Here is a 12,938-nt window from a genome sequence, read left to right on the forward strand (position 1 = left end):
ATATCCAAGACTGTTTATGTTTTTAATTGAAGATCAAACAATTTTAGATGAACTAATCTACAGTATCATAGAAACGGCATATTTTCAGGTAATTCTTGAGAGCATTTTGCAAACTATTAAAGTAATTTGATATCATGCTATATCTTTAAAATATATTTCTCAGCTGTGAATACTGTTGGAATGAAATCAGGGGTAGCATTCAAAAACGTCTGCAGCATGAAAAGGTTTGCATATGAATTCTGATTCCACTAGAAAGCCATTTCTTTTAGGACTGTTTTATCATTCTCTATTGGTTCATGTAATATGATTATTTTGTTCTTATTCTCATTAAAGATACAATTTATTAAAGAGTCTTTAACTTCGATAAGGCAAAGTTTAAAACGCTTCTAGTCAGATATTCTTGGTAGGCAGGAGAACTATAACCTTCAAACTCTCTGATGTTGTATGAAGCAACTCTCATCTCTACACAAAAATTTTCACTTCTGAGATCTGGCCTGGTAAAACATTTATTCCTTTATACTCAGTCATAGTTTGTTTTAGATCTGGGTCTCTGGGCCCAGTAATTTGCATAGGATGATAATTTGTATAGGAAGACAGTTGTGCTGTTTTTCTTCAATCCTTGAGGAACTGGGAAAAGTTTTAACCAATTAAGGGATCCCATCACCTGATGTTTCTTTGGAGGAAATGACTTTTGAAGGGATGTGGGGACTATCAAGGAAATAATTTTCCCTTGAAATTACGTCTTTGTATATAAGAGGAGTGTTGAACAGGATACCAAGAGGCAGTGATCACTCATGGCACTATTTTCAAAGTTAGATAAACAAGAATACCAATGCACATTTCCCCAATTTAGCTTTTCATTTTTAAAAAGTCGCTGAATTCAAGTACGTCTCGATTGCTCAGGATAATAAAGGAGACACTAGGTGTGGATAGCAAGACCACAAATGGCGTGGGTAAAGTAAGACACCAGGGATCTTTTTTTTCCTGTTTATTAACATTCACTCCAGGCTGTATACTTTGGTTACCACGGTCGCGTGGTGTCTGATGTCACAGGCCAAATTATATAAAATCACAGAGGCCACGACAGGCAGGAGGAGTGGCCTGGCCTTGTCTGAGTCAGGCAGCGCAGCGTGCAGGATGCCAGGCTGGGTGTACTGGGCCTGACCCACCACCCGCTTTCCTCTTCTCCTGCCTCTGCCTGCCCCCTAGTGGACAGTTGGGGTCAAGCATGGGAGTGCGCCTTGGGGCTGAAATACGACTTCTTCCCTAGGACAGCCTGCCTCTCCCAGCGTTGTTCTCCGGCAAAGTCTGTTTCCTGGAGAATCAGGACTTTGCCTCAGATGTTCTGGAGTCTCCGTAGGATGAACACCTCCATTTCAATTCCTGGGGCCTTGATCAACCTGCGCCTCCCTTCATCCCCAATTTGTGGCACCTTCCCTTGAGCAGTGACCCCCACGAGGTATACCTTTTCTGAGAAACAAAAATCATTCCATCTCTGGGTCCTACAAGCTGTAAAAAAAACCAATAGAGTACTGTGCTATTGAACATGTTGCCACTACAGAAGCCCCTTGTGTTTCCAAGAGTGCATCTCTATGGCCATTCATTTATTCATCAGAAACCAACTAGAAGCCAGGCCCTATACTGGGCCCTGGAGACATGGAAGAAACTGGGCTGAGGCTCCTGCCTAGGAGAGCTCATGGCCCAGGGAAGGGACAGTTCATCTGTCATTGATTACCACGTGACAGTGTCTATGATGCTAAAAAGATGCCAGGGCTGTGCTGCAGGAGCAAAGGCCGTAGGGGAGGAGGCTTTGGGTTTGTTGTGAGTTCTCACCAGAGCGAGGCAAAGCCAGTTACTGCTTTGTTCAGATGACTCAGGTAAACAAATGAGGGCGCACAGGCTGTCCTGACACCACACACCTCCAGAATACCCTGGCTGTGCAGGGAGCTATTGGTGTCAGCTGGGTATTTTTGTCCCTGTCCAAGTCACAATGATCTGACTGTACCAGTCTGTGTGGATGTTGCTAAGAGGAGGCAGACAGCACCATGAGCTCCCTTAGATGATGATCAGCATCATGTTCCTGCTGTGGCAGCACTCAGCTCTTGCCAACGCTCTGCTCTGCTTTGCTCACTTCAAGCCTCCCTTAGTTTTGTTGAAGCCCAGTTTCCACATTGCTGATTCACAGATATGCAAGTCTCAGACAGATTAAAAAAAAAAGGTAATTATCTCAAATGACTCAGGCACCCTCCTTGACTCTGGGATCTCTGTTCAGACTTGCACTTTAAAAGCTGAGGATAATGATATTGTCATTTATGTAGGAAAGGCTGGAAGAAAAACACATTAGTGTTCTTCTAAACTCTTGACTTTTGGCAAAAATTAGTATAGAGAGGATGGATGCTCAGCCGTGGCCTGACAGTCAAATACCTAACCCAGAGGTGAAGACACCTGCACAGAGTCCCATGTGCTGGCGAGCTTCCTGGGGACAAGGGCAGTGCCTTGATTGCCTCTCTTCCTCATGGAGGAAACGGTTGTTGGATGAATGGTTGTCAACTCTAGTCTTATGAGTCCTCCCTGAACCCTGAAAGAAACAGAAATAAGGAAATAAAAACAATTAGCAGATCCTATACTCCTAGATTTAAGATTTTTTAACAAATAGGGGAAAATTATTTGCCTGCTACAAAACTGCTAAGGGAGATGACAATCAAGGAAGGGTGGGAATCATCTAAGGGAGAGAAGAGGGGAATCAATTGTTGCTCCACCAGAAGCTCACTGAAAAGCTTTCCACACTTGGAGGAAAACAAATCCCCCACCACCAAGAGTAGAAGCCCCAGCAAGGACAGTCAGCAATGGTGGCTGTCAGGAGGCCTGTGCAGCATCGTGGAGCTGCAGGCAATGAACAGATCATGCCTGGAATAAAGGCTATAGGTGCTCTGCTAGGGGTGGCAGCAACACATGGAGACTCTCAGTAAGGGGGCCTGAAGCGCCATCCACCACCAACTCTACCCTTCCTCCCCTCCCCAGCGGAGAGCCAGCATGAGTTCCTAAGGGAGGGAGGGCTAGAGTGGCTGGATGGGCTGGCAGGGATAGGAGGCACAGCCAAAGGCTCTGGAAATCAGCTTGAAATTCTAGGTTTTCCCTAAGGCTGTTGTAACCTGGGTAGAATGGCGTTATATCTAACTGTAAATTTTGTTTACACTCAATCTAAAGAAGGTCCAACAGTCATTTTAGGATGGTGGTGTACTTCAAATTACTTTTCTATACCCCAGCTTTGGGTTCCATTAAATTCTCATTCTTCCTGCATTTTTGTTTTTCCTCCAGGTACCTTCAAAGAGCACCCGTAATTCATCCATTCGCTCATTTATTCATTCACTTATTCAACAAATATTGATCGAATGCCTGCTTTTTACCAGGCTATACTAGGTACCAAGAATAAGGGATCAGCAAAGACAGGCATGGTCTCTGCCCTCAAAAGGAGAGGAGCTTGATCAAATACCCATACAAATCAACATCTTTGCAATGTGTGAGTCCCTGGGTATGTTAATGAGGGGATCTGGTTTAATAATGGATGTCAGGGAAATATCTGAGGAAATGATGAATGACATAAAATCTGAAGGAACAATAGGATTAACTAAGCCCAGTGGGTCCTGGGCAACCCCTAGAGTGGGGCTGTGCATGTGTACTCAAGGCCATGAAAGATGGCAAGTGTGACCTGAGTGCAGACAGCAAGGAGGTGAGATTTTTTAACAGGCCATGCACAGGGAGCCATTAAAGTCTTTAAGTGGACAGGTGATGTGATCCAATGTGCATTTCAGAAAGAGTTCCATCTCCCTGTGGAGAACGACTTGGAAAACATCATAACTAAATGTCATTAGACCTGTTAGAAGCTGTTTGCTACAGGTGAGTTGAAGTCTAGGAGAGGAACGATGCAGAAGAAGATGATGAGGTAGACAGGCTTACAACATATTCCATTCCTGTAAGATCTTCCAACAGCCTTACCCGGCAATGAGCCCCTCCGATCATAGCTAGATCATCATCTGAGAGAAACGCACAAACTTCCCCTCTTTCAGGCTTGTCCCTAAGGATGTCCCTTTAACTTGTGCCTTGGGATGCCTTCATGATTTCTTTCTAGCTTTCTCTAAAAATGAAGTAAAACATCTCCATGATGCCTGAGACATATCAACTTCAAGATCATGGATTGAAATGATGATAACTCAGACTATAGGACGGTCAACTTTCAAGGCCCCATGATAAGTGATGCATCAAGGGACTGGGATCAGATCAAGTGAGCTTCAAACAACTGCAGGCTGCTAGAGCATTTAATCTGCTGATTGAGTGCCATATATTCCAATTAACCAAAGTAGTCTTCTTCCAAACGCTTTGAGGATGCTGTAGTAAGATCCCTGCATCAGGTGAGAGTGGAACTAGTTACCAGATGCTCTCTTCTGCCTGGGATCCTTGCTCCTGCAAGACAGTCAGCAATCTGTTCCAAGAATGATGTTTTACCATGGTGCTGTGCTAGGCACCAGGGATTGGAAGACAAAGAAACATTTCCTGCCCTCCCGGAGTTGCAGCCTAGCAGCTCTACCCATAAGGACAGCGCAGTGGGATACGCCGCAGCACAGGCAGAGGCAAAGCGCTGTGGAGACCCCAAGGCCGGATGCAGGAGCTCTGCCTGGCTGAGTTAGGAAGTTTCTCCAGAAGTCACATCTGATACAGGTGTCAAGGGGTGAACAGGAATTTATCTCGTGGAGCTCTGCCTGGCTGAGTTAGGAAGGTTCTCCAGAGGTCACATCTGATACAGGTGTCAAGGGGTGAGCAGGAATTTATCTCGTGGAGCTCTGCCTGGCTGAGTTAGGAAGGTTCTCCAGAAGTCACATCTGATACAGGTGTTAAGGGGTGAGCAGGAATTTATCTTGTGAGCAGGAAGAGGCTGGTTATTTCAGCAGGAGAAATAGTTCCTAAAAAGATACCTAAGAGTAAGATGTGCCCCGAAAGTGATCCCAGAGGTGATAGAGAGGCTATAGCAGGAGGTACATCTGGAGACAGAACTCTGGTGGGGTTACTGTAGCAGGAGGGTCTATCTGCTTTGGGGAATATACTGTGTTAGTTTTCTATCGCTGCATAGTAAATTACCCCAAAACTGAGAAGCTTAAAACAATCAATATGTGTCATCTTGTAGTTTCCATGGGTCAGGAATCCAGCTGTAGCTTAGCAGTCCTCTGCTCTCACAGGCTGTAATCAAGGTGTTAGCCACGACCAAAGTCAACTCAAGGTACTACCAAGGGAAGATCACCTACCAGGTTCACTCCAGTGGCTGCTGGCTGGAGACATCAGCTCTTTGCGACATGGACTTCTCCATGGGGCAGGTCACAACATGGCAGTTGGCTTAGAAAGAGAGACTTTTTGTAACTCAATCTTGGAAGTGACATCCCATCACTTTTACTGTATTCAAATTGTTGAAAGCCAAGCACCAGGTCCATCCAGCCCACGTTGAAAGAGAGGTTACACGAGACAGTGAATATCAGGAAGTGATGATTATCGGGGGCCGTTTTAGAGGCTGCCTACCACATATACCAAGAGCTATTTATTGCCTCATCGCAGCATTATCCCACTCTGCATAAATTATAGAGAAAGACATATAATTTTATTGCATATTAGTTTTTGTTGATGGGTACATTCTGGTCCTTAGGAGCCCTGAAGAACAATGTGCTTCATTTCACAGTTCTCCCTAAGGACTTTATACAACCCACTTGGCACTCACACTGTTATTATTAAATGGATTCAGCCAAAAGCTTCCTGTTGGGGTAGAGATCGGTGGGAAGGTAGGGCGGCAGAGAAAGGAAGTGATCAGGACCCCAAAATGAATAAAGAAAAAGGTCACACGCCAACTGCAAGTTAGAAATGAATCTGAGTGGAAGTGAGTATCCTGGTTGACAGCTCACACACGATGCCAACTTGCCACAGCTTGGCAGCGCCTTTGGTTTTCCCACATGCAACTGAAAATAGCTAGCATTCATCCTGAGGGAGTGCTACTAAAATAAGTAACTACTTGGAGCTATACCTCACTGCTCATTCAAGTTGGAAGCAGTCTGCAATTATTTTGCTGAAATTAGATACAAATTAAGTTTCCACTTCCGGAACTATTTCTCCTGTACTATATTACAAAAAAGAAACTGATTTTTGAACTCGGACAGCTTAGATGCTACTTCTTAAAAATAAATGTGATCTCTGACAGAATATCTAAAAAGACAGATTATTGATTTTAATCCCTCATGAGACCTAACCTCTTCACGATCCAGGTTTCCTGATTTTCAGACCTGAGTCAAGTTGCTATGGATACAGAGTGACTGGCCAGTAAAGGAAAATAAGGACGGGGAGTGGCCCGCCCACAGGTGAGATATACTGTCTTTAAACTTGTTGGGGATAGAGAAGGGGGCTAGCCTAGAATTGTCCTCTGGGATGTAAGGGAATGGTCCTGCTCCCACTTTTAAAATAGTGGTTTGAAAGTTTTCTCAGGGTATGCATCCATTTGGACATAGAAGTTCTGCTATGTTTTAAAAAGCAAAACGGAATAAACAAACATATATGAAAACAAACCATAATAACAATAGTTTGGATCTTTCCTCAAACTTGACTGGAAGTTACTGGCACACAAATAGTAGAGGTGCATGGGGGTTTTCTGCTATGAAAGAGCCCCTGAATTGCACTATCTCAATGAAGCAGCGCCTTCTTTTGACCTGCCTTTGGAAGAAGTCAGTGAATTTCTAAGAGTCCAGCTGTGTTGGACCCTAGGAGGCTGTCATAGCTCCCAGGGTAGGAATGTTTCTCCACAACTTTGAATTCCGATTTCCCTTTGGAAAAGGCAAAATTTGTTTTATTCCTATTGTTGGAGACATCAGTCATGGATGAAACACATTTAAAACTCCCCCTACCCCCTACTTCTCGCCCACCCCACACATTCCCACTCTGTATCCTCATTCCAATCTAGTGAATCTTAGAAATGACACATTGAATGAAGAGCTTTCCAGGTAACCTTTTCTTCTTGGTGAACTTTTATTTTTGTGGGGTTTTGGGATGTGTGTGTGTGTGTGTGTGTGTGTGTGTGTGTGTGTAGTTCCATAATTCTCAAACGAAAAATTGCTAAAAGGTCATCTAAGCAAATCCTTAAGATAGTGAATCTCTACAACATCACTTTAATTTTAGGATATTTCATTTTATGCCTTAAATTTTTCCATGATTTTCAGTGTCTCCTTATCCAGAAGAAGGACTTGGAAAGAAAATGAAATGACGTTGAAATCAAAGTAAATTGAGGGATCTGAAATGAACTGATGTCAGCAAGAATTCAGCATACAGCTCACGGCCCTCCCCCAGCACATCTCCCTCTTGGGTATGGTGAGTTCAGCTCCAAATTTATTCTGACAAGAAAGCACAGGCAAGGCTCCAGTTGGTCTAAATCAGGTGAATATGCAAAGCAACCACCCTTCCTGGACAACCTTCTGCTTTCCCAGTGCTTATCATGGCCTGAAAATTCCTGTTTGAAGAAGCAGAACTCTGAGTCTTCACAGGACAAAGTCGCACTCGACAGTGCACAGGCACAAGTCGGGCTCCAGAATGCATTTTTGGCACAAAGCCTCCTCTTTTCTCTGTCTTCTCCAGCTCTATGCGGGCCCAAACCTTTCAGAAGCCATTCCATGTTCCCTGAGCAGGAAAAGACAAACTCAGACCCACAACCTTGGACTTCAAACACAAGCGGAGGAAGGACTGAGAGTACCAAAGCGTGAAAATTCAGAATGCTGCTATCTCATTTATTTTAACCATTGAGGAAACGTTTTTATCCGCTTCCTTTTCCCTTCCCTGATTTCAAAAAATAAAAAAATAGTTTAAAAAAATGATTCGGTTCTGAGGAGAGACTCTCCAGATGGAAGGGGAAGAAGATCAGGGGATGAATGGGGGAGGGCTGCTTGCGTCCTCGCCCCCGCCACACACACGCTCCCGGTTTCAGCCAGTGTAAAAATAGCTGCCCAGGTTTTTGTATTCATCCCTAAGCGGCAATGAAGCGCCTGCTTCCCGGCAGAGTCCGCAGCCTCTTAGTAGCTTATAACATCAGGTGACGCCTCCAGCTCTCCCATTCCCCGCCCCAGGCCGGATAAACGTCCTCCGTGACCTTAGAAGTTTTCAGTTTAATCAGCGGTATCGTTTTTGAGAGGAAAATCCTCCCGGCTTTGCGGGCTGGCAGGGCTCTGGGGCCCTCCCCTGCCTCCCAGCCCAGGCCGCAGAGCGAGAGCGTTTCCATCTGTGCTGGGAGCGGGAAGGAGCCTCTCTGTGCTGCCCGGCACGTCCAGCGCGCGGGCGGGAACGCTCTCCGGTGGGGGGGCAGCTTTCCGGGGGTCTTGCCTAACGAGGGCCAGGCGGCTCCCCCGTGGGCCCCGAGCGGCTCCTGGCAAGCCCACCCCGATCCCAGTCGGGAGCACTGATTTCGCCGGTGTCGGGGGAGGCAGCAGCACCCGCCCGGTGCGAGGCGATCCAGCGGTCAGGCGGCGGGGGCCTGCGCGTGCGCAGAAAAGAGCTGCCTCCGCGCCAAGCTGGGGCGCGAGGGCGGAGGGTGGAGGGCGAGGGCGCATGCGTCAGCCGTGCAGCTGGCGCCGCGTAGGAGAGCTGAACGGCTGGGTCCTGCCGTCAGTGCCGTTTCTTGGCAGCACGTTGGGGACACTGCGCCATTAGAAGAGACAGAATGTTAAAGGCACAGCCTCCTTCGAGGGCATCTGCATAATGCCTCCCGTTTACAGATGAGGAAATTGAGGCCCAAAGAGGTGATGGGAAAGGCCCAAAGCTGCATTTCTGAATTCTGGCAGCTGGGACCAGATCCTGCTCTCATTGGTATGGTTTAAGCACTTCTTCAATGAGTACTTATCAAACGCCTGGATACTGTGTACTCAGTGTTTGAGTGGCAGTGAAAGATAACCACAAATACGTCAGAAGCAGTGTAGCCACTGCTGTCCTGGACTTGGGCATAGAATCGGACCTGGGTTTGATTTGATGATTTGCAGGACCACACTACTAGTTGGATAGCCTTAGTGAAGCAGTTAACGGCTCCATGCCCTCGTTTTCTGGTCTGCAAAACCGAGATAAAAATAGGCAAGGGTCGTGGGATTTAAATGAGATAAGGTGCACATTGCTAAGCACAGTGGCTGCACGTGGAAGGCACTCAAATAAATATTCGTGCAATGTTTTGAGAAGTAGAAAGTGCTAGGCACATAGGAGTTCAGGAGACAGTCACAGTACTCCTTTACAGACACAAGTCATGCGGAACAAGAGGGAAGGTGCTTTCCCGTGTGCAGTGCTTGGGGTTACTCACACAGACAGTTACAGAATGTGGCATGACAGGGAAAGGAGGAAATGACTTCTGTTAATCTTACCTTCAGCTTCTCCCACCCTTCCTATGCACCCTGTCTGTTTCCCTTTCCAATTCTCACTGTGACTCAAGGTGGGTGGCTGCAGAGAGATATTGTGACCTCTTATCAGGGAAAATATGTTCTGTAAGGTGGCATAATTTATGTTTTAAGTCGCCCCTTATTATAGCGGCCCCCCTCCTCTTTACCTAGGTGGGATAGGCACAGGAAAAAGGAATGGGGTTAAGTGGATAAGTGACTAAGGTGTCAGATTGGAGTTGTGTGGATCATAGATCTCAGAGCTGAAGATCATCTGGATGGACTCCCTCGTTAATGAAGAAGCAGTGAGAAACTGTGAAAGGCAAAATGACATCAAGTTTCAGACTCAAGTTGGAGCCATAGTGTTCTGTATCACCACAGTTCATTCATCCACTCACACACACTACTCTGGGTGGATACCTAATATACTGCCAGGTAAAAGGTTCTGCATCAACAGGCAGTGAAAGGGGAAAGGAAATAGAAATCCGGGAAGATTCTCAGGTTCTTTGTGCAGCTTCATGAATGTTGGTACCATTTACTGTGATTGCAAGTAGAGGAATAGAAATTGATCTGAGAGGAAGATGGCATGTTTTGAACATGTGTTTCATGTGCCTGTAGTACATCCAGGTGAAGACCTCCAGGAAGAGTTTGGAACATGAGTTCCAAGCACAGGAGAGAGGCCTGGAGGTGCCCACTGGGGGACAGTCAACATAAAGATAGTCACTAAAGCCAGGGCAGGGCTGGGATGGCCCAGAAGAGCAGGCAGAATGAGAAGATTATGAAAGCATGAAACCCAAACTCTGACAGATACCAGCTCCTAAAGATCAAATAAGAGATCCTGAGGAACAGATGGAGAAATGGAAAGAAAACCAGAAAAAAGTGGCATCAAGCAGTTCACATTAAGACTCTCCACGTTGAAGAAGTGGTCAGGAGTGGGAAATGCCACAGAGATGTCAAGCAAATGAGCACTGGAATGTTTCCATTGTGTTTGACAATGAGGCAGTCATTGATTACTTGTGAGACATTGGTTTTAGCGGGGATGTGAGGGCATCCCCAAATCACACTAGGTTAGAAGCAAAATGGAGTCAATGAAGAGGAGAAGAGGCAGGGGTAGTAGGTATAAATCACTGCTTCAAGAGAGTTGGTTGGGCAGGGAGGGGGAAGTTACAGCTAAAAGAGGAGGCAGGGAGAGTTTTTTTTTTTAAATCATTGTTTTGTTTCATTTGTTTTGTTTTGTTTTTGCAACTATGGGAAACTGGAACATGCTTATAGGAAAGGAGAAACAGGAGGATCAGCAAGGAGAAGTAAGTTGGAGCCTCAGTACAACATCCAGCACTACCACACGGTGAGTGACAGGAGAGGGGATTCTGGGCCCAGATAATCCAAAGGAAGGGATCCTCTTCCTTGGTTCTTTTCTTCTACCATTGGAAAGGAAGAAATGTACATGGGAGGTTTAGAAATGGACTTGGGGAGCTCCTTAAGCAAGCTTTGTCTGTGTCAGGATCTAGCCCTGGCAGTAAATGCATTTAATCAGCCCCATTTGCATGTGGAGCTGTGTCCATTGCTATTCAAATTATGTGAAATGGATACTGTTATTACCATGTCAGTCAGGACTAAGAGTAGCAGGTGACTGAAACCCAGCTCTAACCATGGGATCCATGGGTTTACTAGACTGAGTAGACTGGCTTAAGGCCCAGTTAAATTTCAGGTGCTTTAAAGGTATCGTCATGCATAATGTTTTGAAATTATCAGTGTACTTTTCTCTTTTGCCTTTCAAAGCATATGAACTTAGTCTACTCAAGGCATTTATCTGCCTAGGAAGAGATGAAAGTTCTTTCCAGAAAGCATGCAAAGAAAGAAAACATAACACTCAGTTTCTGGCATTCAAAATCAAATTTCACAGCAAGGCAATAACCATGTAATTCAAGCTATTACATTGAGAAAATATCCTGTACCTTCCATTACTTTCCTCTTCAGAGGGTCAAGAACTGAGCTTGGTAGACTAAACCTTAGGGTATTATATTTGGAAGGTCTAGACCAGGAGAAAGTAGGGATAATCAGAGGACAGAAGCAGTAGAATAAGACAAGAGGCCTGAGTGGAGAGATTGTATTGGAAAAGTAAAGATTAACCACAAGGGCAGAGAGAGATCTTTCTCCCACATCTTCTCCAGAATTGTGAGATGAAGAGCTCAGTGTTGGTGGGACAGCAGGAGGCACTGCTATGGACTTTTCAAGCTGTGCCAGGTCCCTATGAAGTGTAGACTCTACCCAGACATAGTAGCAAGCCTGTAGCCAGCTTGCCAGAGGTGATCATTGTAGTGAAGTGACTCAGTGGTGTGGGCTGCCAAGGAGACCCCTGGGACCAGGGTTGATAGGAAGTCATGGACAGAAGTCAGAGTCTATAGCAGCAGGAAGAGTAGAGAAGAAGCTAAGCCAGTCAGGGAACAGCTTTGGGAGCACTGACTCAGATTGCTCCAGATAAACCACAAGCTCCTCATCCACAGACCCCCACATCAGAGGCTTGCAGTGCACCCAGGACAGGCAAAAAGTGGATGTTGTCCCAAAATAAGTACACACAAGGCAGCTATGCTCAAGGACCAGTACAAGGACGAGTTCCCTTCCTCTCAACACCATGAGGACACAGAAAAGACACACACCACCACACTACCTCCACCCCAACATGCCCTACAGGGATGATGATCAAAACATTTAAAAATCCTTACAGGCTCAGGCACTGAGGTGTCTAAATGGAGGTGCCCTACTATGTCCAGAGTTAACCCTTTAGTTGATGGATTATGAGGAGCAGGGACCTCAGGGCAGAACCTGTTTACCAACTGCTCCATGCATATTTTAGTATTTTATCAATGAGGGCAGCCATAATGCCATGTACCTGGTTGAATATTGGTCATGCATCCAGATGGCATCTTTATGGGAGAAGAAGGAGAAAGAGGAAGCTATCTGAGAAAATGAGCATGTGCTCAATGGGGTTATTGAATTATTGGATTGAATCAAGATTTAAACCCTAAATAGTGAAGGACCACATTGATTATGGACAAACTAGAGAAATTACATTTTATTGGTACATCCAAGTTGCAGTATGAGTTGAATTTACCATCTGGCTGCTTTCTTTTGTGTTAGTTTCACGCTCAGGCAGAAGCTCCAAGCATCAGCAGTACCAGTACCAAAAGGCAAAGGATATCTTTCTTACTAGTGCCTGCAAAATCCCAGTCAGGCTCCAGTTGGCTTAGCATTGGTAATATACCCATCTCTAAACCAAACCCTGATTGGTCAAGCCCAGGTCACATGACTATTCCTAGCCTCATGACTGAAAGTAGAGTGAGGGGTGGCTCCCTAAAGAAAATCAGGAGGCTGTGAGCAGAAAAATGGGGTAATGGATGTTGGATAGGTAGGCACAACAGAGGTACACCACTATTGCCTTCTGGAGTTTAACTTTCTAAAACATTGAGAAAGTACAGTATCTCCATGGCAGATGAATTGGCACCTGGGCAC

At 45.5% G+C, this 12,938-nt stretch overlaps 1 long non-coding RNA gene across 1 annotated transcript in view; it reads right to left on the reverse strand.

Annotated features, from left to right (window-relative positions):
- Window positions 1-973: 973 nt before the first annotated feature.
- LOC105713565 (uncharacterized) overlaps window positions 974-12,938 on the reverse strand; it is a 43,143-nt gene continuing 31,178 nt past the window's right edge. The window contains exon 4 of the long non-coding RNA XR_001106583.2: window positions 974-2,578. This is a non-coding gene — a long non-coding RNA (uncharacterized LOC105713565). The remainder of the gene's footprint in view (window positions 2,579-12,938) is intronic.

Source organism: Aotus nancymaae, unplaced genomic scaffold, assembly GCF_030222135.1.
Source record: "Aotus nancymaae isolate 86718 unplaced genomic scaffold, 86718_ANA_hifiasm-v0.15.2.pri h1tg000019l, whole genome shotgun sequence".
NCBI lineage: Eukaryota > Metazoa > Chordata > Mammalia > Primates > Aotidae > Aotus > Aotus nancymaae.